Consider the following 24,540-nt stretch of genomic DNA (forward strand, 5'->3'; position numbering starts at 1 on the left):
CAGCAATCTAAAATTCATAGGGTTATCAGTGCATGTAACATAGATGTTTGCGCGGGTAAGATTATCACTCCTGCTGCCAAGCAAAACCAAGCATTTAATAGTGAGTGCCGTACCATGTGCATGAATCATACAAGTGGCAAGAAAATAGGGGCAGTCAGGCATAACACAGGTTGTGTAGACAGTAAACACAGGGTCGATCAAAATGGACTCAAATGTCTATACACCAATGCACAGAGTAGGAGGAATAAACATGGAGAATTAGAAATTCAAGTAAAAGAGGGAAGATATGATATTGTTGCCATTACAGAAACTTGGTGGGATGAAACCCACAAATGGAACATACAGCTAGAAGGATTTAAACTATTTAAAAGAAATAGACCAAATAAAAGAGGAGGTGGAGTTGCACTATATATAAGAAATAACTACATCTCTAAAGAAATAGAGGACAACAATGATGAGAACTATCTTGAATGCATTTGGGTCAATATTAAAGGTTTTTTTGGGGGGGGGGGAAACGACATTGCCATAGGTCTATACTACAGGCCACCCAACCAAGCAGAGGAAGTAGATGAACTTTTTGTGAGTCAGCTAACTAAGGTATATATGGAAGAACACCACAATAGTAATGGGGGATTTTAACTACCCCGACATCAACTGGGGAACAAATTCTGCACCAAGTGGAAGATCCAACAGGTTCCTAACGAACCTAGCAGACAACTTTGTTTCCCAAAAAGTAGAGAAGGGAACAAGGGGATCGGCCATATTGGACTTAATTCTCACTAACAGAGGGGAAATGATAGAAAGTGTTGAAGCCACAGGAACCCTGAGGGAAGTGACCATGCAATATTGGAATTCAACATTATGCAAATACAAGTAGTAGAACAAAGTCAAACTAGACTCTTAGACTTTAAGAGAGCTAATTTCAATAAACTTAGAGAGAACTTGGGAAGAATTCAATGGATGAGAATCCTCAAGGGGAAAACAACTCAAGAAGCTTGGGAAATTTTGAAAAATGAGATTACAAAAGCCCAGTCTAGCACAATACCAATGAAGAAGAAAAATAACAGCTCCCAAAAGAAACTAGCATGGCTGCATAAAGAACTCTCTGACAAATTGTAAGACAAAAAAGATAAGTATAAAATGTGGAAAGGGGGGGGGGGATGACATAACTAAGGCAGAATATCAGCAAATAGCCCGAGCATGTAAAGATAAAGTGAGGAAAGCAAAGGCTCACAATGAAGAAAGGCTTGCCACGAAAGTAAAAAAATGACAAAAAAAGCTTCTTCCAACATGTTAAAAACAAGAAAAAGGTTAAGAAAACAATTGGTCCATTGCTGGGAGAAAGTGGCAAAAAAGTGACAAGCAACAGGGAGAAAGCAGAACTATTTAACTCATGTTTTGCATCTGTCTTTACACAAAGGGATAAAACAGTCCAACCTATCAAAAACGGCACCACAAAAATCAGATTAGGAACACAAACTGAAATAGGGAAGAAAATGGTAAGTGAGCACCTGTCTACCCTAGACGAGTTCAAATCACCAGAACCGGATGGATTACACCCCAGGGTTCTGAAGGAACTGGCAGACGAGATCTCAGAACCACTGAACTATATCTTTCAGAGATCCTGGAGCACCGGGGAACTACCAGAGGACTGGAAAAGAGCTGATGTGGTTCCCATCTTCAAAAAAGGGGGGAAAAACAGATCTAGAAAACTACAGACCTATCAGCCTGAACTCAATACCAGGAAAGATTCTGGAAAAGATAATCAAGCAACGAATTAGCGAACACCTAGAAGCAAACAAAGTAATAGCCAAAAGCCAACATGGGTTTGTCAAAAACAAATCATGCCAGACTAATCTTATTGCATTCTTTGAAAAAGTGACAAAATCAGTGGACCAGAGGAATGCCGTCGATATCGTTTACTTGGACTTCAGTAAGGCATTTGATAAGGTAGACCATAACCTACTACTAGATAAAATAGAAGAATGTGGGTTGGACAGCATCACCACCAGATGGATTTGTAAGTGGCTGACCAATTTCACTCAATGTGTAGACCTCAATGGAACTGCATCTACATGGAGGGAAGTATGCAGTGGAGGACCCCAAGGCTCTGTTTTGGGCCCAGGACACTTCAACATCTTCATCAATGTTCTGGATGAGGGGATAAATGGGGAACTCATCAAATTTGCAGATGACACCAAGATGGCAGGAATAGCCAACACTCCAGAAGACAGGCTAAAGATACAGAAGGATCTCGACAAACTTGAACATTGGGCACTAGCTAACAAAATGAAATTCAATGGTGAAAAGAGTAAGGTTCTACATTTAGGCAAGAAAAACAAAATGCACAGGTACAGTATAGCTGGTACCTTGCTCAATAGTAGTAACTTTGAGAGGGATCTTGGAGTCCTAGTGGAGAACCATTTAAATAGGAGCCAGCCGTGGGCAGCAGCTGCCAAAAAAGCCAACACAGTTCTAGGCTGCATCAACAGAGGGATAGAATCAAGATCAGGTGAAGGGTTAATACAACTTTATAAGGCCTTGGGAAGGCCACACTTGGAATACGGCATCCAGTTTTGGTCGCCACGATGTAGAAAAGATGTGGAGACTCTAGAAAGAGTGCAGAGAAGAGCAACAAAGATGATTAGGGGACTCGACACTAAAACATACGAAGAACGGTTGCAGGAACTGGGTAGGTCTAGTTTAAGAGAAAGAAGGACTAAGGGAGACATGATAGCAATCTTCCAATATCTCAGGGGCTGCCACAAAGAAGGGGAAATCAAGCTATTCTCCAAGGCACCTGAGGGCAGAACAAGAAGCAAAGGGTGGAAACTAATCAAGGAGAGAATCAACTTAGAACTGAGGAGAAATTTCCGACTGTTAGAACAATGAATCAGTGGAACAGAAGTTGCCTCCAGAAGTTGTGAATGCCCCAACGCTGGAAGTCTTTAAGAAGATGCTGGATAGCCATTTGTCTGGAACGGTATAGGGTTTCCTGCCGAGGCAGGGGGTCAGACTAGAAGATCTCTAAGATCCCTTCCAACTCTGCTATTGTATTGTATTGTATTTTATTGTATTGTATTGTATTGTATTGTATTGTATTGTATTGTATTGTAAACCCTCAGTTATTGAAGGGACACAGCTGTTTTCATCATTAAATGGTTGCTTTGATGCATCTTAAAACCTGAAGATTTATCTTAACACCTAAATTTAAATTCTGATTTATTTCGGTGTGAATTCAGATGAAAGTTGCAATCATAGAGGAAGAAAAAAACCCAGTGTTTCTTTTTGAAAAAACCAAGTTATTGCAGAGTGCTTGAATTGAATATGGCTCTTTTAACTGTTGGCAGCTGTTTCGATGCACCTTAAAAATCTGAAGATTTTAACTTAAGGCTATGCTTAAATTCAGATTTATTTCAGATTCAGATGAAGGTTGCAATCATGGAGGAAGAAGAATTATTGAAAAGTGCTTGAATTGAATGCGTCCCACCAAGAAAACAAGACCTGGGAATTGATGCTTCAAGACGCCATCCACACAACTCCGGGGTGGCTTATTCCGTTGGCTTCTTGAAGGCCAACCCAACCACCGAAGGCCCACGCGGATGGAGCCAAAACCATCATGAGAACTTCCAAGAAGAACCGGTCTCCTGATCCTTAATCATGTCATGGTCTTCTCCTGCCTTCCCCCTTCTGGTGTTTTGCTCTGCACTCTGCTTGTCCCCTGGCAAAATGTTATTAAAATGCATGAATTAGCCGGCATTGGAGAGTTGCCTTTCTGTGGGGCCTTTGGGTGTGGGGAGGAAGTCCAGAGGGCAGGACAAGAAACAATGGAAATGAATCAAGGGGAGAAGCAACCTGGAATGGAGGAGAAACTTCCTAACAGTGGGGGCAAAGAATCAGTGGAACAGCTTGCCACTAGAAGTTGTGGGCGCACCCTCACTGGTAGTTTTTAAGAAGAGACTTGACAGTTATTTATCTGAAATGGGATAGGATCTCCTATTTTAGCAGGGGACTGGACGAGAAGATCTCCAAGGTCCCTTCCAACTCTGTTATTCTGCTATTCTACTTCTTCCTTCCTTCCCTTCCTTCCTTCTCCATTTCAAGAAGAAATTGGAAAACCACCATAAAGATAAGGGCTTTATTCCTAAACTGTGACAGTAAAATGGAGTTGCTAACTGGTCGAATATGATAATAGAAAGATAGTTAAATAAAGGTTAAAATATATGGAACATGGATAAATATGAAAATGATATGGGGAGGTGGTAGAGATTTATGATCCAAAATTTTAAGATAATTAAATTGAGTTGCGAACTGATTGAATATGACATAGAAGGACAATTAAGCATGGGTCGAAATATGTTTACGGCTCGTTATTTTATATAATAGATTAAGGGAAATGAAACATTGAACAGCTAAAGACAATTATGGATAATCCAATCCAAGATAAGGAAAAATAGAGAGGGAAGGTGAAATATACCTACAATGGGAAACTACTGAGATAAAAAGACAGAATCTTTTTTCTGGGGCATGGAAGGATGTCTAATTATATAAAGATAATGATGAGAATAGTGAGGAATTGTAACCAGGTCTACATCTCGGCCAAAATTAGGCTGGAGGGGAGATGGGTTTTAAAACCACAATGACTATATATGCATACTTTTATTTTGATTTTTTTTACTAAAAAGGAGGAGAAAAATTAAATATGTATATTGAAAAGGAATTATAAATGCCATCAACCTAAAAGGGAACTTGCTCAGAGGCTGAAATACACCAAGTAAATGAGTTGAAGAGTGGGAAGTAGAGGGGAGAGGGAAGGGAAGAAGGGAGGAATAGGAGAGAGGGGAAGGGGGGGTAAGAGGAGGAGAGAAAGGAGGAGTGGAAAGGAGAGAGAGGAGAAAGGGAGAGAAAGGGGAAGTAGGGAAGGGGGCAGAGGGAAGAAAGGAGGTAGGGAGGGGGAGGAGAGAGGGGGAGAAGGAAGTGATGGATAAAGTACAAATATGATAGACAGAGAGCAGAAGAGACAATAACTGATTTTTGGGAGTTGTTGGTAAGATGAATTGTTATAAACATTTAATAATACAATATGATGTTGGTTATGTATTAGTATACATGTGATTATATGTTATGAACATTAAAAATTATAAAAACTTTAATATAAAAAAGAAGAGATTGGAAAATTATTTGTCTGTAATGGAATATGGTCTCCTCCTTGAGAAGGGGGCTGGACTAGAAGACCTCCAAGGTCCCTTCCAGCTGCTATTCGATTAGATTCGATTTGCTATTTTTTATTCTTATTCTATTTCTTATTCTATTCTATTTTATTCCATCCCACTCCACTCTTCTGTTTGAACAAATGGGACAATGAATCAATGGATTCTATTTGGCCTTCAACGTATGACCCTTTTTTAATGACTTGCACTTATGAGGCTTTTGATATAAATGGCTTCCAGCAAAATCCTAATCTGAACTAAAGTTAATTAGAGAAATTAAAGAGAAATTTCCTGGTCATGAGAACAATGCACCAGTGGAAGGGCTTCCCTCCAGGAGTTGTGGATGATCAATCACAGGAGGTTTGGAAAGAAGAGACGGCACAACCGTTTGCCTGGAATTGGGGAGGGTCTCCTGCAGAGGTGGGGGGGCTGCTGGTTGTGCCTGGAGCAGACTCAGAAGCGTATTACCTAATCATTTAATAATGGCTATTAAAAATACGTAGGCTCTGGGCCAGGAGAACTTAGCTTGAATGAACAAACCAACTGCAAATATAGACACACAGGTATATGGACACACTGACATACTCAGCCTTCCCCTGCTGAGCCATCCATGGAAGCTCTTAAAGTCCCATCTGGAAGTTGTGAAGTTTGAGCCCCATAAATACTGGCTAAGTGGCTTTTGCTCCATTTCCCAACCTTCCTTGCCACCGTTGTTAAGTGAATCCTTGCAGGGGTTAAGTTAGGAACACGGTGGTTAAGGGAACTTGGCTTTCCCTTTGAATTAGCTGCCCTTGATTCGTTTCCAACCATTCGTTTCTTGTCCTGCCCTCTGGACTTCCTCCCCACACCCAAAGGCCCCACAGAAAGGCAACTCTCCAATGCCGGCTAATTCATGCATTTTAATAACATTTTGCCAGGGGACAAGCAGAGCACAGGGCAAAACACCAGAAGGGGGAAGGCAGGAGAAGACCATGACATGATTAAGGATCAGGAGATCGGTTCTTCTTGGAAGTTCTCATGATGGTTTTGGCTGCCAAGTTCTCCATCCGCGTGGGCCTTCGGTTGTTGAGTTGGCCTTCGAGGAGCCAACGGAATAGGCCACCCCAGCATCAATTCCCAGGTCTTCTTTTCTTGGTGGGCTTCCGTGTTGGGTTGAGGTCGGAAGCTGAGAGATGGACCTTCTCCTTCTCCGTTCTCCTTCCGGACATTGCCTTCAACAGCTTCTTAACAGCATCTTGAATTTTGGTCCTTCTACTTGCGGTAGCGTTGCTGGGCAGGGGGAAGCACGGTTAAAATAGACGGTAGCCCGGCTGAGATTGGCCGCCCTACATCTGAGGTTGGCCGCCATACATCTGAGGTTGGCCGCCATACATCTGAGGTTGGCCGCCAAACTGCTGACCTGGGCCGCCAAACTGCTGACCTGGGCCGCCAGACTGAGGAGGTTGGCCGCCATACATCTGAGGTTGGCCGCCATACATCTGAGGTTGGCCGCCATACATCTGAGGTGGACCGCCAAACTGCTGACCTGGGCCGCCAAACTGCTGACCTGGGCCGCCAGACTGAGGAGGTTGGCCGCCATACATCTGAGGTTGGCCGCCATACATCTGAGGCTGGCCGCCATACATCTGAGGTGGACCGCCAAACTGCTGACCTGGGCCGCCAAACTGCTGACCTGGGCCGCCAAACTGTGGAGGTTGGCCGCCATACTGTTGAGGTCGGCCCCAATCCGTATTTTGGGGGCTAAAGGTGTTATGACCGCCCTGCTGATTCTGGAAGTTCATCCTGGAGGACTTGAAGGAACCTGGGAAAGAGATGAAAAAAAGAATCGTCCGGTTGTTTCAATCATCAAAATTTTTATTGAGTAATTTGCTCCCTTCCGGCCTGCTTTCCTCCCTCCCTTGATGGTAGACTGCTCCTGAACCTGGAAGCTCCGCTCCATCTCCCTCATTGGTGGAGATGACAGTTATCAAAATCAAACAAGAGAGCTTCCTTTGCCCCCCCCCAAAACCAAGTTTCCGTCCTTTTAAAAAAATGATAATAAGATAAATTCAAGAAGAAGAAACGTGATAAGTAATAATTGGATATGAGAAGGGAAGGTTAGAAATATTTTTGGACTATATATAAAGATTATTAATAACAATAATAATTATCATTAAAAAAACCTATATACAGTTAAATTTTAACTAATAGGGGGAAAATGCTATGATATAGGATATAATTAAATAAAGAAAGGATAATGATAATAAATTATATACATGGAGGTTTAGAAATCTTTGGTATTAAATATTATGGATGTTTAGCTAAAACAGGATATGAGAACTTAATGTTAATGGAGGAGTTTATAAATAAGGAAGCATGTGGTTATGGATTGAATCTTGGTATATTTAAGGATGAAGGACGTTTAAATTACTGTAGTCAAATAAAAGTGGAGGTATGATGATGTTAATATGGTAAATATTTGAGTTAAGATATTTGAATTAATATGAATTATATTTGATGACGGTGGAAGAGATGCACAAAAGCTTTTTGTAACCAGCTGATATACTTTTTGCAACATATGTTTGTTTTGGAAATAAATAAATAAATTTATTTATTTTTTAAAAAAGAAAAAAAAGATAAATGTCTTATTGCTTAATAAAAATTATGTTGTCTGGGCTATTTAATTTGCTTAAAAATAAAAATTCCATTCTTACTCTCAAAAAGAAGAAGAAGAAGAAGAAGAAGAAGAAGAAGAAGAAGAAGAAGAAGAAGAAGAAGAAGAAGAAGAAGAAGAAGAAGAAGAAGAATAGGAAGAAGAAGGAGAAGAAGAGGAGGAGGAGGAGGAGGAGGAGGAGGAAGAGGAAGAGGAAGAAGAAGAAGAAGAAGAAGAAGAAGGAGAAGAAACATGGCTACCCTCTGCTGGCTAAAGTGGGTTTGTTTGGTTTTCGTTGGTTTTTGGCAAATCGAGGCGTCTCAATGAATCCGAGGCAAAATATAACATCCCAGTGTGTCCCATAACTAAGTTAAGCCAATTATTTATTCTTACTACTTTAATTCAGGTGAGGCCAATCACCAGCTCCTGAATTCATACACCTGAATTAAACAAACTATACCCAAGCAGGATGATTTTTTTGGCCAATTCTTTGTGGTTTCTCCCAATGTGTAAATCTAGAAAGAATCAGCAAAGATTATTGTTCTGGGAACAATGGGGAAAACACCCATTCAGTTCAATCACCTGCCAATAAGCCAATTATTTTAAAATTGACTTTCCTTCTTTGAAGATTACAACCTTCATTTGATTTCAAAATAAATTTCAATTTTAAGTTTAGGCTTAAGTTAAAATTTTCAGATTTCAAGGTGCATCGAAACAGCTGCCAACAGTTAAAAGAGCAATATTCAATTCAAACATACTGCAATAACTTGGTTTTTTTAAAAGAAACACTGGGGTTTTTTCTTCCACCAAGATTACAACCTTCGTCCAAATTCAAACTGAAATAAATCTGAATTTAAATTTAGGTTAAAATCTGTCGGTTTTCAGGAGCATCAAAACAGCCTCTTAACAATGAAAGCAGCCGTGTCCCATTCAATAACTCACCTTGACTGGGAGATCCGATCGGAGGAGTCTTCAGGAGCTCGGGGAGCGAAGTGAATTGAGGAAGGAGAAGCCTTGCAGAATTTATAAAGCAGCCGCTGAATAGTTTGTGGGCATGGAGTTCTTCCTCATTCGATGTTTGTGTGGCCGTTGTGGTATTACTCGCAGCCACCTTGGCCTTAAACTTATGACCCCTTTTTATGACTGCCCCTTTCGACATAAGTGGTTCCAGAGAAAATTATACTTTTCATCACTGGAGGTTTCAAAAGAAGAGATTGGGCAACTGTTTGCCTGGAATTGTGTAGGGTCTCCTGCCTGAGCAGCAGGTTGGACTAGAAGACCTCTGAGGTCCCTTCCATGATTCTGTGTTCTATTGCATACCCCTGGAGCCGAGATCCTTTTAGTGTCGGGAAGGACGGATTTTGAGAGCAGTTTCCTCTACAAAATATCACAAGTTGGATTGTTGGAACCAGGTTCAACAGACCCCATAGTCCACCCTTGCACCTCTCCACAGAGACCGGTGCCCAATTTATGCCAGTCCCACGATGCCCGGTCCCAAGAGACGGGCCCAACCTTCAATCCCTTTAAAGAGCAAATGAATCCACCAAAACGTAACTTGATTAACCTAATCCAGGATTAATTTAAAACCGTGATTATTCCTATAGGCTATCATTCAACCTGCTGAAAAGGACGCCCCAAACTCCTGATCAATCTTTGATCCACCTCAGAGGAAAACCTTGTTACATGCAAACTTTAACCTTCTAAGTCAGGGGGCTCCACACTTGGTCACTTTAAGACGGGTGGAATTCAACCCCCAGAATTCTTCGGCTGACTGAGGAATCCTGGGAGTTGAAGTCCACCCATATTGAAGTGACCAAGTTTGGAGGCCCCTCTCCTGAGCCATCCATGGAAGCTCTTAAGGTCCCATCTGGAAGTTGTGGAGTTTGAGCCCCATTGATAGAGGCTAAGCGGCTTTTGCCCTGTTTTCCGACCTTCCTTGCCACCGTTGTTAAGTGAATCCTTGCAGTGGTTAAGTTAGGAACATGGTCGTTAAGGAAACCTGGCTTCCCCTTTGAATTGGCTGGTCAGAAGTTCCGAAAAGGGGATGACATGACAGTCATTGATAGGAACCAATGGCCAAGCATCTGAATTTTGATCATGTGATGGTAGAGGTGGTGCCACGGTCATAAGTGTGGGAAATGGTCATAATTGCAATCTTATGTCAATGTGTTTTTTTTTGTAAATGAAGCCTGACCTGACCCCGGACCCTCTAGTGACCTTGAGAAAGTCTTGGTGAAACTTGTTGGATGTTGTGTCTCAAATCTGGCCAGTAGTCCATCCTACAGGGCCATTGTTATGCTCTGGAATAGAATAGAATAGAATAGAGTGGAATAGAATAGAATAGAATAGAATAGAACTGCATGGAATAGAAGAGAACGGAATAGAATAAAATAGAATAGAATGGAATGGAATAGAGTAGAGTGGAATAGAATAGAATAAGGAATAGAATAGAGTAGAATAGAATAAGGAATAGAATAAAATAGAATAAGGAATAGAATAGAGTAGAGTAGAGCAGAATAGAATAGAATAGAATAGAACAGAATAAGAAATAGAATAAGGAATAGAACAAGGAATAGAATAGAATAAGGAATAGAATAAAATAGAATAAAACAGAATAAGGAAGAGAATAGAGTAGAATAGAATAGAATAAGGAATAGAATAGAATAGAATAAGGAAGAGAATAGAGTAGAATAGAATAAGGAATGGAATAAAACAGAATAGGGAATTGAATAGAGTAGAATAGAATAAGGAATAGAATAAAATAGAATAAGGAATAAAATAGAGTAGAGTAGAGCAGAATAGAATAGAATAGAACAGAACAGAATAAGAAATAGAATAAGGAATAGAACAAGGAATAGAATAGAATAAGGAATAGAATAGAATAGAATAAGGAAGAGAATAGAGTAGAATAGAATAAAGAATAGAAGAGTCTTCTACTCCAACTCCCTCCTAAGGCTGGAGACCCTACACAATTCCAGGCAAACGGTTGCCCAATCTCTTCTTTCGAAACCTCCAGTGATGAAGAACCCACAACGTCCGGAGTTGGGCAGTTCCAGAGATGCCTTGTTCTCCTGCCCAGGAAATGTCTCCTTGAGTCTGGTTTACCATGGGTGGGGTTTTCTTGGAAACCACACATTTCATCGTTAAGCATCTGTTTTAATGGACCTTATAACCTGAAGATTTATCTTAACACCTAAATTTAAATTCAGATTTATTTCAGTTTGAATTTGGACGAAGGTTGCAATCTTGGTGGAAGGAAGGGTAAAATACCCTAGGTTTTTGAAGGGACATGGCTGTTTTCATCATTAAATGGTTGTTTTGATGCACCTTAAAACCTGAAGATTTATCTTAACACCTAAATTTTAATTCTGATTATATTTCGGCTTGTATTCAGATGAAAGTTGCAATCATAGAGGAAGAAAAAAAAAGTGGGTTTTTAGAAAAAGAACAAGTTATTGCAGTGTGCTTGAATTGAATACAGCTCTTTTAACTCTTGGTGGCTGTTTCGATGCACCTTAAAATCTGAATTATTTTACCTTAAGGCTATTCCTAAATTCAGATTTATTTCAGATTCAGATGAAGGTAGCAATCAGTTAGGAAGAAGAATTATTGAAAGGTGCTACAATTGAAGACGGCTGTTTTAATCTTTAGCGGGCTGTTCTGTGCACCTTTAAAACTGAAGGTTTTAACTTGAGCCTAAATTTAAATTCCAATTGATTTCAGTTTGAATTCAGATGAAAGTGGCAATAAGGGAGGAAGACGGAAACCCATTTTTTAAAGAACAAAGTGAGTTATTGAAAGACGGCTTTATGGGGTGTTAGTAGGGAGGGGGGATATATAGTATGTGTTAGATTTTATAGTAACGCGATTGCACTTGTATACTGTTGCTCGTTAATTTCACTGTAAAAATAGGACAAGCTGAATATATTAATAGATAGTAGAAATACACCGAAGGGAGGAGTAGAGGGGTAGAAGAAAGAGGGGTAGAGAGGGTGGGAGAGAGGACGGGAGGGAGGGTGAGAATGAAGTGTACTGGGAGAGAGGAGTGATAGAGGGGGAGGGGAAGTAGGGTAGAGGGGAATGTTGGAGGGAAGAAGGAAAGTTGGAGGGGGGCGAAAGAAAGGGTGTATGGAGGGTCAAAGAGGTGGGTTTCTATTTTGGGGGGTATTGTTGACAAGAGGAATGGCTGTGTTTATTTTATAATGTTATATGGCCCCGGTTATGCACAGTATATATGTGACTGTACGAAATGAAAATGGAAAAAATAAAAACACATTTACATTTAAAAAAAGAAAGGCGGCTTTAATTGAATGTGGCTGTTTTAATTTATAGCAGCTGTTTCAATGCACCTTAGAAACTGAATATTTTAATTTAAGCCTAAACCTAAATTGAGATATATTTTGAAACCAAATGAAGGTTACAATCTTCAAAGAAGGCAAGTTGATTTTAACAAGAATTGCGATATTGGCAGGTGCTTGAATTGAATGGCTGTTTCCCCATTGTTCCCAGAACAATAATCTTTGGTGATTATTTTTAGATTTACACATTGGGAGAAACCACAAAGAATTGGCAAAAATCATCCTGCTTGGGAATAGATTGTTTCATTCAGGTTTATAAATTTTGGAGCTGGTGATTGGCCTCCCCTGAATTATAGTAATAAGAATAAATAACTTGGCTAAAACCGTTATGGGACACACTGGCATGTTATATTTTGCCTTGGATTCATTGAGACCCCCCGATTTGCCGAAAAACCCCAAAGAAAACCAAATAAACCCACTTTAGCTTCCTGGCTGAGATTGTATCAAATCCAAACCCTCGGACATATCTGCTAGTTGTTCCCGACTCTAAAGGGCGGTGCTCATCTCCCTTTCAAAGCCGAAGAGCCAGTGCTGTCAGCCAGTCGAGGAATTCTGGGAGTTGAAATCCACCCGTCTTAAAGTAACCAACTCTGGAGCCCTCTTATTTAGAAGATTAAAGATTGCACGAAATATGGATTTCCTCTGACCTGATGAACCTTCTCTGATGGTGAGGTGTGGTCTGAGTCTTGTTTACTATGAGTCAGGATTTCTCTGGAAACCACATATTTCAAAAGGGGCAGTCATAAAAAAGTATCATAAGTTCAAAGGCCAAGACCTTTTATTCTATTCTCTACATTACTCTATTCCTTTTTCTATTCTATTCTATTCTTTTCTATTCTCTACTCTATTCCTTCTTCTATTCTATTCTATTCTCTACTCTATTCCTTCTTCTATTCTATTCTATTCGATTCTTTTCTATTCTCTACTCTATTCCTTCTTCTATTCTATTCTTTTCTATTCTCTACTCTATTCCTTCTTCTATTCTATTCTATTCTTTTCTCTACTCTATTCCTTCTTCTATTCTATTCTTTTCTTTTCTTTTCTCTATTCAATTCTCTACTCAACTCAACTCAACTCAACTCAACTCAACTCAACTCAACTCAACTCAACTCAACTCAACTCAACTTTATTCTATTGGACCACAATGTCTCTGTAGGATGGGCTCCTGGCTAGATTTGAGATAATCACATTTCACCAAGACTTTCTCAAGGTCACTAGAGGGTCAAGGGTCAGGCTTGATTTACAAAAGACAGGTTGACGTAAGACTGCAAATATGACCATTTCTCACACTTATGACTGTGGCACCATCCCTACCATCACATGATCAAATATGCTTGGCAATTGGTTCATATCGATGACTGTCATGCCATCCCTTTTTGCAACCTTCTGACAACCAAGGAATTCTGCGAGTTGAATTCCCCCTTTCTTAAAGTAACCAACTCTGGAGCCCCCTGACTTAGAAAGTTAAAGACTGCACGAAATATGGATTTCCTCTGAGGTGATGAACCTTCTCAGATGGTGAGGTGTGGTCTGAGTCTTGTATACAATGAATTGGGATTTCTCTGGAAACCACTCATCCTATTCCATTCTATCCTATTCTTCTGTCTGAACAAAATGGAAATCTAATTTTCTCTGGAAATCACTTTATGTCATAAAAGGGGCAGTGATAAAAATGGTCATAAGTTCAAGGCCAAGACGGCTCTGAGTAATGCCAGAAGGGCCACACAAACATCAAATGAGGAAGAAATTGATGGCTACGAAATATTCAGCGGCTGCTTTATAAATTTTCCAAAGCTTCTGCTTTCTCAATTCCCTTCGTTCCCCGAGCTCCTGAAGACTCCTCGGATCAGCTCTCCCAGCCGAGGTGAGTTATGGAATGGAACACGGCTGTTTTCATTGTTAAGAGGTTGTTTTGATGCACCTGAAAACCTGCAGATTTTAACTAAGAACCTAAATTTAAATTCTGATTTATTACATTTTGAATTTGGATGGTTGCGATCATGGTGGAAGGAAGGAATAAAAAACCCTGTTATTGAAGGTACACGGCTGTTTTCATCGTAAAGCAGCTGTTTTGATGCACCTTAAAACCTGAAGATTTTAACTAAACACCTAAATTTAAATTCTGATTTATTTTGGCTTGTATTCGTATGAAGGTTGCAATCTTCGTGGAAGGAAGGGGGGAAAAACCTAGTTATTGAAGGGACACGGCTGTTTTCATTGTTAAGCAGCTGTTTTGATGGACCTTAGAACTGAAGATTTCTCTTAACACCTAAATTTAAATTCCAATTTATTTCAATTTGAATTTAGATGAAAGTGGCAATCAGGGAGGAGGAAAAAAACCCAGTGTTTCTTTTTTAAAAAAAACAAGTTATTGCAGTGTGCTTGAATTGAACGCGGCTCTTTTAACTGTCGACGGCTGCTTCGATGCACCTTAAAATCTCAAGATTTTACCTTAAAGTTACGCTTAAATTCAGATTTATTTGGAGCCCAGATGAAGGTTGCAATCTTCAAAGAAGGAAACTTGTTTTTAAAAAGAATTGGGTTATTGGCAGATGATTGAATTGAATGGGTTTTTTACCCATTGTTCCCAGAATCAAATCTTTGGTGATTATTTCTAAATGTACATACTGGGAGAAACCACAAAGAATTGGAAAAATCATCCTGCTTGGGAATAGATTGTTTCATTCAGGTTTATGAATTGAGGAGCTGGTGATTGGCCTCCCCTGAATTATAGTAGTAAAAATAAATAACTTGGCTTCACTTAGTTATGGGACACACTGGGATGTTCTATTTTGCCTCAGATTCATTGAGTCCCATCGATTTGCCAAAAACCAAGGAAAACCAAATAAACCCACTTTAGCTTCCTGGCTGAGATCCTTTCAAATCCAAACCCTCGCACATATCTGCTAGTCGTTCCCGACTCTAGGGGGCGGTGCTCATCTCCCTTTCAAAGCCGAAGAGCCAGCACTGTCCAAAAGCATCTCCAGGGTCATGTGGCCGGCATGACTCAACGCCAACAGCCCACGGAATGCTGCTCCCTTCCCCCCAAAGGTGGCCCCTATTTTTCTACTTTCATTTTTTACTTGCGTCCATTTTTAAAAGGATGGAAACTTGGTTTTGGGGGACAAGGCAAGCTCTCTTGTCCGATTTTGATAACTGTCATCTCTACCAGTGAGAGAAGTGGAGCAGATCCTCCAGGTTCAGGAGCAGTCTACCACCAAGGGAAGCAGTAAATCAGGCCAGAAGGGAGCAAATTACTCAATGAGCTTTCTGATGATTGAAACAACCAGACAATTCTTTTTTTCATCTCTTTCCCAGGTTCCTTCAAGTCATCCATGATGAACTTCCAAAATCAGCAGTACGGTCAAAACTACCCCAACCACCAATTTCCACAGTGGGTCCCCCCACCTCAGCAGTGATGTGCCCCACCTCAGCCGTCTGGTGCCATGCCTCAGCCATCAGGAAACCCACCTCAGCCATCGGGCGCCTCATCTCAGCAGTGCTGTGCCCCACCTCTGCAGTGGTACGCCCCACCTCAGGTGTCGGGCGCTTATCTTAGCAGTGGTCCACCTTTTCGGCGCAGTGGTATGCCCCACCTCAGCCATCCGGTGCTCCACCTCAGCCGTCCAATGCTCCACCTCAGCCATCCGGTGCTCCACCTCAGCCGTCCGGTGCTCCACCTCAGCCGTCCAATCCTCCACTTCAGCCACCCAATCCTCCACCTCAGCCGTCCGGTGCTCCACCTCAGCCGTCCGGTGCTCCACCTCAGCCGTCCAATGCTCCACCTCAACCGTCCAATGCTCCACCTCAGCAATCCAATGCTCCACCTCAGCCGTCCAATCCTCCACCTCAGCCGTTCAATGCTCCACCTCAGCCTTCCAATGCTCCACCTCAGCCGTCGTGCCCCACCTCAGCTGTCAGGCGTCCCTCCTCAGCAGTCGGGTGCTGAGCAGTGATATCCCAGGGAGCAGGATCAAAATCCAAGATGCTGTTAGCCATGCTACACCCCATGTCAGCCGTGCTACTGCCCATGTTAACTGTGCTGCCCCCTCCCCAGCAATGCTACCGCAAATAGAAGGACCAAAATCCAAGATGCTGTTAAGAAGCTGTTGAAGGCAACGTCAGGAAGGAAACGGAGAAGGAGAAGGTCCATCACTCGGCTTCCAACCTCAACCCAACATGGAAGCCCACCAAGAAAACAAGACCCTGAGAATTGATGCTGTCCACGCAACTCTGGGGTGGCTTATTCCGTTGGCTTCTCGAAGGCCAACCCAACCACCGAAGGCCCAAGGGGATGGAGAACTCGGCAGCCAAAACCATCATGAGAACTTCCAAGAAGAACCGGTCTCCTGATCATTAATCATGTCATGGTCTTCTCCTGCCTTCCCCCTTCTGGTGTTTTGCCCTGCGCTCGGCTTGTCCCCTGGCAAAATGCTATTAAAATGCATGAAGTAGCCGGCATTGGAGAGTTGCCTTTCTGTGTGGCCTTTGGGTGTGGGGAGGAAGTCCAGAGGGCAGGACAAGAAACAATGGTTGGAACCGAATCAAGGGGAGAAGCAACCTGGAATGGAGGAGAAACTTCCTAACAGTGGGGGCAATGAACCAGTGGAACAGCTTGCCACTAGAAGTTGTGAGAGCTCCATCACTGGAGGTTTTTAAGAAGAGACTAGACAGTTATTTATCTGAAATGGGATAGTATCTCCTGCTTGAGCAGGGGGCTGGACTAGAAGACCTCCCAGGTCCCTTCCAACTCTGTTATTCTGCTATTCTACTCCTTCCTTCCTTCCTTCCTTCCTTCCTTCCTTCCTTCCTTCCTTCCTTCGCCCTCACTCGGGGGCTTCAAGAAGAAATTGGAAAATCATTTGTCTGTAATGGGATATGCTCTCCTACTTGAGCAGGGGGCTGGACTAGAAGATCTCTGCGGTCCCTTCCAGCTTCTATTCTATTCTATTATATTCTATTCTCTATTTCTTATTCTATTCTCCATTTCTTATTCTATTCCTTATTCTATTTTATTCAAAATTCCATTCTATTCTATTCTATTCCATTCCATTCCATTCCATTTTTATTCTTATTCTATTCTAATTCATATTCCATTCCATTCCATTCTTATTCTTTTTTTTTATTTTTTTTATTTTTAATTTAAAACAAGTACAACATCTTTCTTTACATGCTATAGAAAGTGTATCAGTCAGTCACAAATAAACTTTCGTACATCTTCTCCACAGTCAAAAAACATAACTCATGTTAACTCAAGCATTTTAACTCAAATATTCATACATATCACCATCATCATATATCCATTTTCATTTGACTGTAATTATTATTTAAAAATATTGATAATAATAATAATCTTAAACAATACATGCCCACACCAGTGGGAAAAAAATAAATAAATAAAAAAGACAAAAAGAACAAAAGACAAGGCAGGGAAGAAAAAACAAAACAAAAAACAAAAACAAAAACAAAAAAAGAACACAGGTATATATTATATATATAAAAAAGTATATCAGCTGGTTACAACATGTTTTGGTGCATCTCTTCCATTAATTCATATTAATTCAAATATCTTAACTCAAATGTTTACCATATTGACATCATTATACCTCCACTTTTAGTTGACTACAGTTATTTAAACATCCTTCATCCTTAACTATGCCAAAGAATTAATCCATAACCACATGCTGACATTTCATTTACTTGTTTGTAAAATCCTCCATTAACATCAAATCCTCATCTCCTATTTTAGCTGAACATCCATAATATTTAATACCAAAAATTCCATCTTCCATGCAGTATAGTTTATTATCATTCTCCCTTCTTTATGTAGTTATATCGTATATCATAACATTTTCCCCATATTAATTAACATTTAACTGTATATATTTTATTTTATTTTTTAATAGTGATAATTATTGTGATTAATAACTTTTGTATATAGTCCAAAAGTATTTCCAACCTTCCTTTCTCATATCCAATTATTATTTATCATATCAACTCCACATTATATACATTACTATCAATATCAATTATTATTCAGCTATATCTATTACAAATAAGAGTAATTAGATTTAGCTAATTTTAAATTGTATTGTTCCATCTGTCAGCCTATGTCTCTCCAATAACAAAACCTTCTCAGTCCTATTGCCATTCGTTGAATAGATTTACCAAATGTTTCTATAAGCAAGTCCAAACAGGGATATCTTCGCACCTTTTTGCTCAGGATGTCTCTGATGAAATAATAATGTTGCCCCAGGCTTGTTAAACTTTTCAAATTGACTTTAATTCTCAAGGGTGGAATTAAGAAATCTGCCAATGATGTTTCATAAAGTGTAGATTCTTTAATACTCCTCATTCCTCCTGCGCTCTGTCTCTTAAAATGAATCTTCTGTATAGCTGCCTCCCTTTCCAGCATTGCATTTCTTTCTTCCTCCGAGATAGACCAGATGTCATTTCTCACATTCTCCATTTGTATTTCAGGAACATTCAAACATTCAACATTCTCACCTTTTTCTTCATATTTTAATGTCAAAAAATCCAATTTTTTTTTTCAAATCTTTGATATGAATCAAACAACTTTTGAAATGCAGAAAAACGTATTTGAAATGAGCCCTTAGGAATATAAATCCATTCTTATTCTTATTCTATTCTAATTCTTATTCCATTCCATTCCAATTCCTAAACAGATAAACAGAAATAGCCAGATGGTAGCAGCTTCTGGTTCAAATATTTCTTTTGGTTCTATTTTTTATTTTATTGAGAAAAAAAGTTAAAATACAAAACTCCTCCCTCCAAAATTAAAAATAAACAAAGAAAAATACAAAATAAAATTTCAAAATGTTAAAGAGTCTTAAAATGAAGCAACGTTTCCAGAAAAAACTAAAATTAAATCTCATTTAAGAAACATGATTTTTTTTTTAAAAAAAACCTCACAGTGGTCCAGAATCAATATATAATTTCAATTTGAATCAAACTTCAGCACAGATGACTTACGCTCTTGAGTAAAATACGGTTAGGGTAAGACACCCATAACACCTCTCGGGGGTGGGTGGGTTAAAATGCAGCCTGTTGTGCCTTAAAATGGCTTCTACTGTACAGTGGAGTTGCCATGATAACGGCTTCGCAGTATTCCAGAAGGGGTCTCCATCTGGTAAAGAAATTATATTTGGTCCGGACATTTTCCCCCTATAAATAAATACCCGGGGAATGCTGGGTTATCGGCTAGTAGAGCATAAACAGAAATAGACAAATGGTTGCAGCCTCTGATTCAAATAGTTCTTTTGCTTCTATTTTTCATTGTATTGAAAGAATACAGAGGATGCACAAACACAAGAATGACTCTGACGCGGAACTGATGAAGGAGAAGGAGCTGATGGACCAATGGCATTGAAGGAAATCCATTTGCAAGCTAATCAGTTTCCCCATTCTCCTGATCAATCTTTCAGCCACATCAGAGGAAAACCTTGTTACATGCAAACTTTAACCTTCTAAGTCAGGGGGTTCCACACTTGGTCATTTTAAGATGGGTGGAATTCAACTCCCAGAATTCCTCGACCAGCTGAGGAATCCTGGGAGTTGAAGTCCACCAGTCTTAAAGTGACCAAGTTTGGAGGCCCCTCTCCTGAGCCATCCATGGAAGCTCTTAAGGTCCCATCTGGAAGTTGTGAAGTTTGAGCCCCATTGATAGTGGCTAAGTGGCTTTTGCCCCGTTTCCCGACCTCCCTTGCCACCGTTGTTAAGGGAATCCTTGCAGTGGTTAAGTTAGGAACACGGTCGTTAAGGGAACTTGGCTTCCCCTTTGAATTGGCTGCTCAGAAAGTTGCAAAAAGGGATGATATGACAGTCATCAATATGAACCAATGGCTAAGTATCTGAATTTTGGTCATGTGATGGTAGGGATGGTGCCATGGTCATAAGTGTGAGAAATGGTCATAATTGTAGTCTTACATCAACCTGTCTTTTGTAAACCTCTAGTGACCTTGAGAAAGTCTTGGTGAAACTTCAATGTTGTGTCTCAAATCTGGCCAGGAGTCCACCCTACAGGGCCATTGTGGTCCAACATAATCGATTAGTTTAGATTAGATTAGGTTAGATTAGAAGAGAAGAGAATAAGGAACAGCATAGAATAAGGAATAGAATAGAATAAAATAAGGAATAGAATGGAATAAGGAATAGAATAAGGAATAGAATAGAATAGAATAAGGAATAGAATAGAATAAGGAATAGAATAGAATAAGGAATAGAATAGAATAAGGAATAGAATAAGGAATAGAACAGAATAGAATAAGGAATAGAATAAGGAATAGAATAGAATAAGGAATAGAATAAAACAGAATAAGCAATCGAATAGAGTAGAGTAGAGCAGAATAGAATAGAATAGAATAAGAAATAGAATAAGGAATAGAATAGAAGAGTCTTCTAGTCCAAACCCCTCCTCAAGCAGGAGACCCTACACAATTCCAGGAAAACGCTTGCCCAATCTCTTCTTTCGAAACCTCCTGTGATGAACAACCCACAACGTTCGGAGTCGGGCAGTTCCACAGATGCCTTGTTCTCCTGCCCAGGAAATGTCTCCTTGAGTCCGGTCTACCATGGGTGGGGTTTTCTCTGGAAACCACACATTTTCAGCGTTAAGCGGCTGTTTTGATGTATCTTAAAACCTGAAGATTTATCTTATCACCTAAATTTAAATTCAGATTTATTTCAGTTTGAATTTGGAGGAATGTTGCAATCTTGTTGGAAGGAAGGGAAAAAACAGTTCCTAACAAACCTATCAGACAACTTTGTTTCCCAAAAAGTAGAGAAGGGAACAAAGGGATCAGCAATATTGGACTTAATTCTCACTAACAGAGAGGAAATGATAGAAGGTGTTGAAGCCACAGAAACCCTGGGGGAAGTGACCATGCAATATTGGAATTCAACATTATGCAAACACAAGTAGTAGAACAAAGTGAAACTAGACTCTTGGACTTTAAGAGAGCTAATTTCAATAAACTTAGAGAGAGCTTGGGAAGAATTCCATGGATGAGAATCCTCAAGGGGAAAACAACTCAAGAAGCTTGGGAAATTTTGAAAAATGAGATTACAAAAGCCCAGTCTAGCACAATAAAAATGAAGAAGAAAAATAACAACTCCCAAAAGAAACCAGCATGGCTGCATAAAGAATTCTCTGACAAATTGAAAGACAAAAAAGATAAGTATAAAAAGTGGAAAGGGGGGGGGGACATAACTAAGGCAGAATATCAGCAAATAGCCTGAGCATGTAAAGATGAACAGCATCACCACCAAATGGATTCATAACTGGCTGACCAACCACACTCAACGTGTAGTCCTCAATGGAACTGCATCTACATGGAGGGAAGTATGCAGTGGAGTACCCCAAGGCTCTCTTTTGGGCCCAGGATTCTTCAACATCTTCATGAATGATTTGGATGTGGGAATAAATGGGGAACTCCTCAAATTTGCAGATGACACCAAGCTGGCAGGAATGGCCAACACTCCAGAAGACAGGCTTAAGATACAGAAGGATCTCGACAAACTTGAACATTGGGCGCTATCTAACAAAATGAAATTCAATGGTGAAAAGAGTCAGGTTCTACATTTAGGCAAGAAAAACAAAATGCACAGGTACAGTATAGCTGGTACCTTGCTCAATAGTAGTAACTGTGAGAGGGATCTTGGAGTCCTAGTGGAGAACCATTTAAATAGGAGCCAGCTGTGTGCAGCAGCTGCCAAAATAGCCAACACAGTTCTAGGCTGAATCAATAGAGGGATAGAATCAAGATCAGGTGAAGGGTTAATATAACTTTATAAGGCCTTGGGAAGGCCACACTTGGAATGTGGCATCCAGTTTTGGTCGCCACGATGTAGAAAAGATGTGGAGACTCTAGAAAGAGTGCAGAGAAGAGCAACAAAGATGATTAGGGGACTGGAGACTAAAACATATGAAGAACAGTTGCAGGAACTGGGTAGGTCTAGTTTAAGAGAAAGAAGGACTAGGGGAGACATGATAGCAGTCCTCCATTATCTCAGGGGCTGCCCCAAAGAAGAGGGAGTCAAGCTATTCTCCACAGCACCTGAGGGTAGAACAAGAAGCAAAGGGTGGAAACTAATCAAGGAGAGAATCAACTTAGAACTGAGGAGAAATTTCCTGACTGTTAGAACAATTAATCAGTGGAACAGAAGTTGCCTCCAGAAGTTGTGAATGCCCCAACACTGGAAGTCTTTAAGAAGACGTTGGATAGCCATTTGTCTGGAACGGTTTAGGGTTTCCTGCCTAGGCAGGGGGTCAGACTAGAAGATCTCCAAGGTCCCTTCCAACTCTGCTATTGTATTGTATTGTATTGTAAACCCTCAGTTATTGAAGGGACACGGCTGTTTTCATCATTAAATGGTTGCTTTGATGCACCTTAAAACCTGAAGATTTATCTTAACACCTAAATTTAAATTCTGATTTATTTCGGTGTGAATTCAGATGAAAGTTGCAATCATAGAGGAAGAAAAAAAACCAGTGTTTCTTTTTTAAAAAAACCAAGTTATTGCAGAGTGCTTGAATTGAATACGGCTCTTTTAACTGTTGGCGGCTGTTTCGATGCACCTTAAAAATCTGAAGATTTTAACTTAAGGCTATGCTTAAATTCAGATTTATTTCAGATTCAGATGAAGGTTGCAATCATGGAGGAAGAAGACTTATTGAAAAGTGCTTGAATTGAATGCGGCCCACCAAGAAAACAAGACCTGGGAATTGATGTTTGGACACGCCGTCCACACAACTCCGGGGTGGCTTATTCCGTTGGCTTCTTAAAGGCGAACCCAACCACCGAAGGCCCACGCAGATGGAGCCAAACCATCATGAGAACTTCCAAGAAGAACCGGTCTCCTGATCCTTAATCATTTCATGGTCTTCTCCTACCTTCCCCCTTCTGGTGTTTTGCTCTGCGCTCTGCTTGTCCCCTGGCAAAATGTTATTAAAATGCATGAATTAGCCGGCATTGGAGAGTTCCCTTTCTATGGAAATGAATCAAGGGGAGAAGCATCCTGGAATGGAGGAGAAACTTCCTAACAGTGGGGGCAAAGAATCAGTGGAACAGCTTGCCACTAGAAGTTGTGGGCGCACCCTCACTGGTAGTTTTTAAGAAGAGACTAGACAGTTATTTATCTGAAATGGGATAGGATCTCCTATTTTAGCAGGGGACTGGACGAGAAGACCTCCAATGTCCCTTCCATCTCTGTTATTCTGCTATTCTACTTCTTCCTTCCTTCCTTCCATTCCTTCTCCATTTTAAGAAGAAATTGGAAAACCACCATAATGATAAGGGCTTTATTCTTAAACTGTGACAATAAAATGGAGTTGCTAACTCGTTGAATATGATAATAGAAAGATAGTTAAATAAAGTTTAAAATATATGGAACATGGATTAATATGAAACTGATATGGGGAGGTGGTAAAGGAGAGGTTTATGATCCAAAATTTTAAGATATTTAAATTGAGTTGCGAACTGATTGAATATGACATAGAAGGACAACTAAGCATGGGTTGAAATATGTTTACCGCTTGTTATTTTATATAATAGATTAAGGGAAGTGAAACATTGAACAGCGAGGATTTCCATCTAAAGACAATTAAGGATAATCCAATCCAAGATAAGGAAAAATAGAGAGGGAAGGTGAAATATACCTACAATGGGAAACTATTGAGATAAAAAGTGGGAAGGGAAGAAGGGAGGAATAGGAGAGAGGGCAAGGGGGGGTAAGAGGAGGAGGGAAAGGAGGAGTGGAAAGAAGAGAGAGGAGAAAGGGAGAGGATGGGGAAGTAGGGAAGGTGACAGAGGAAAGAAAGGAGGTAGGGAGGGGGAGGAGAGAGGGGGAGAAGGAAGTGATGGATAAAGTACAAATATGGTAGACAGAGAGCAGAAGAGACAATAACTGATTTTTGGGAGTTGTTGGTAAGATGAATTGTTATAAACATTTAATAATACAATATGATGTTGGTTATGTATTAGTATACATGTGATTATATGTTATGAACATTAACAATTTTTAAAAAAACTTTAATATAAAAAAGAAGACGTTGGAAAATCATTTGTCTGTAATGAATATGGTCTCCTACTTGAGCAGCAGGCTGGACTAGAAGACCTCCAAGATCCCTTTCAGCTCCTATTCAATTAGATTCGATTTGTTATTTCTTATTCTTATGCTATTCCTTATTCTAGTTATTCTACTCTACTCTATTCTTCTGTCTGAACAAAATGGAACAATGAATCAATGGATTCTATTTGGCCTTTATGACCCTTTTTAATGATTTGCACTTATGACGCTTTTGATATAAATGGCTTCCAGA

The 24,540-nt window shown here is 40.1% G+C and overlaps 1 protein-coding gene and 1 long non-coding RNA gene across 2 annotated transcripts in view; both read right to left on the reverse strand.

Moving 5' to 3' along the window:
* LOC148042286 (SLAM family member 6-like) overlaps positions 1–24,540 on the reverse strand; it is a 979,974-nt gene that overhangs the window by 247,163 nt on the left and 708,271 nt on the right. The gene's annotated exons all lie outside the window — the stretch shown is intronic.
* On the reverse strand, positions 6,090–8,937 carry LOC148042291 (uncharacterized). Its single transcript, XR_015695215.1, has 2 exons — positions 8,785–8,937; positions 6,090–7,011 (listed from the first exon to the last, which is right to left on the reverse strand). It is a non-coding gene; the product is annotated as an uncharacterized LOC148042291 (long non-coding RNA).

This window comes from Thamnophis sirtalis, unplaced genomic scaffold, assembly GCF_051295495.1.
Source record: "Thamnophis sirtalis isolate CommonGarterSnake01/CBP01778 unplaced genomic scaffold, rThaSir2_p1.2 scaffold_18, whole genome shotgun sequence".
NCBI lineage: Eukaryota > Metazoa > Chordata > Lepidosauria > Squamata > Natricidae > Thamnophis > Thamnophis sirtalis.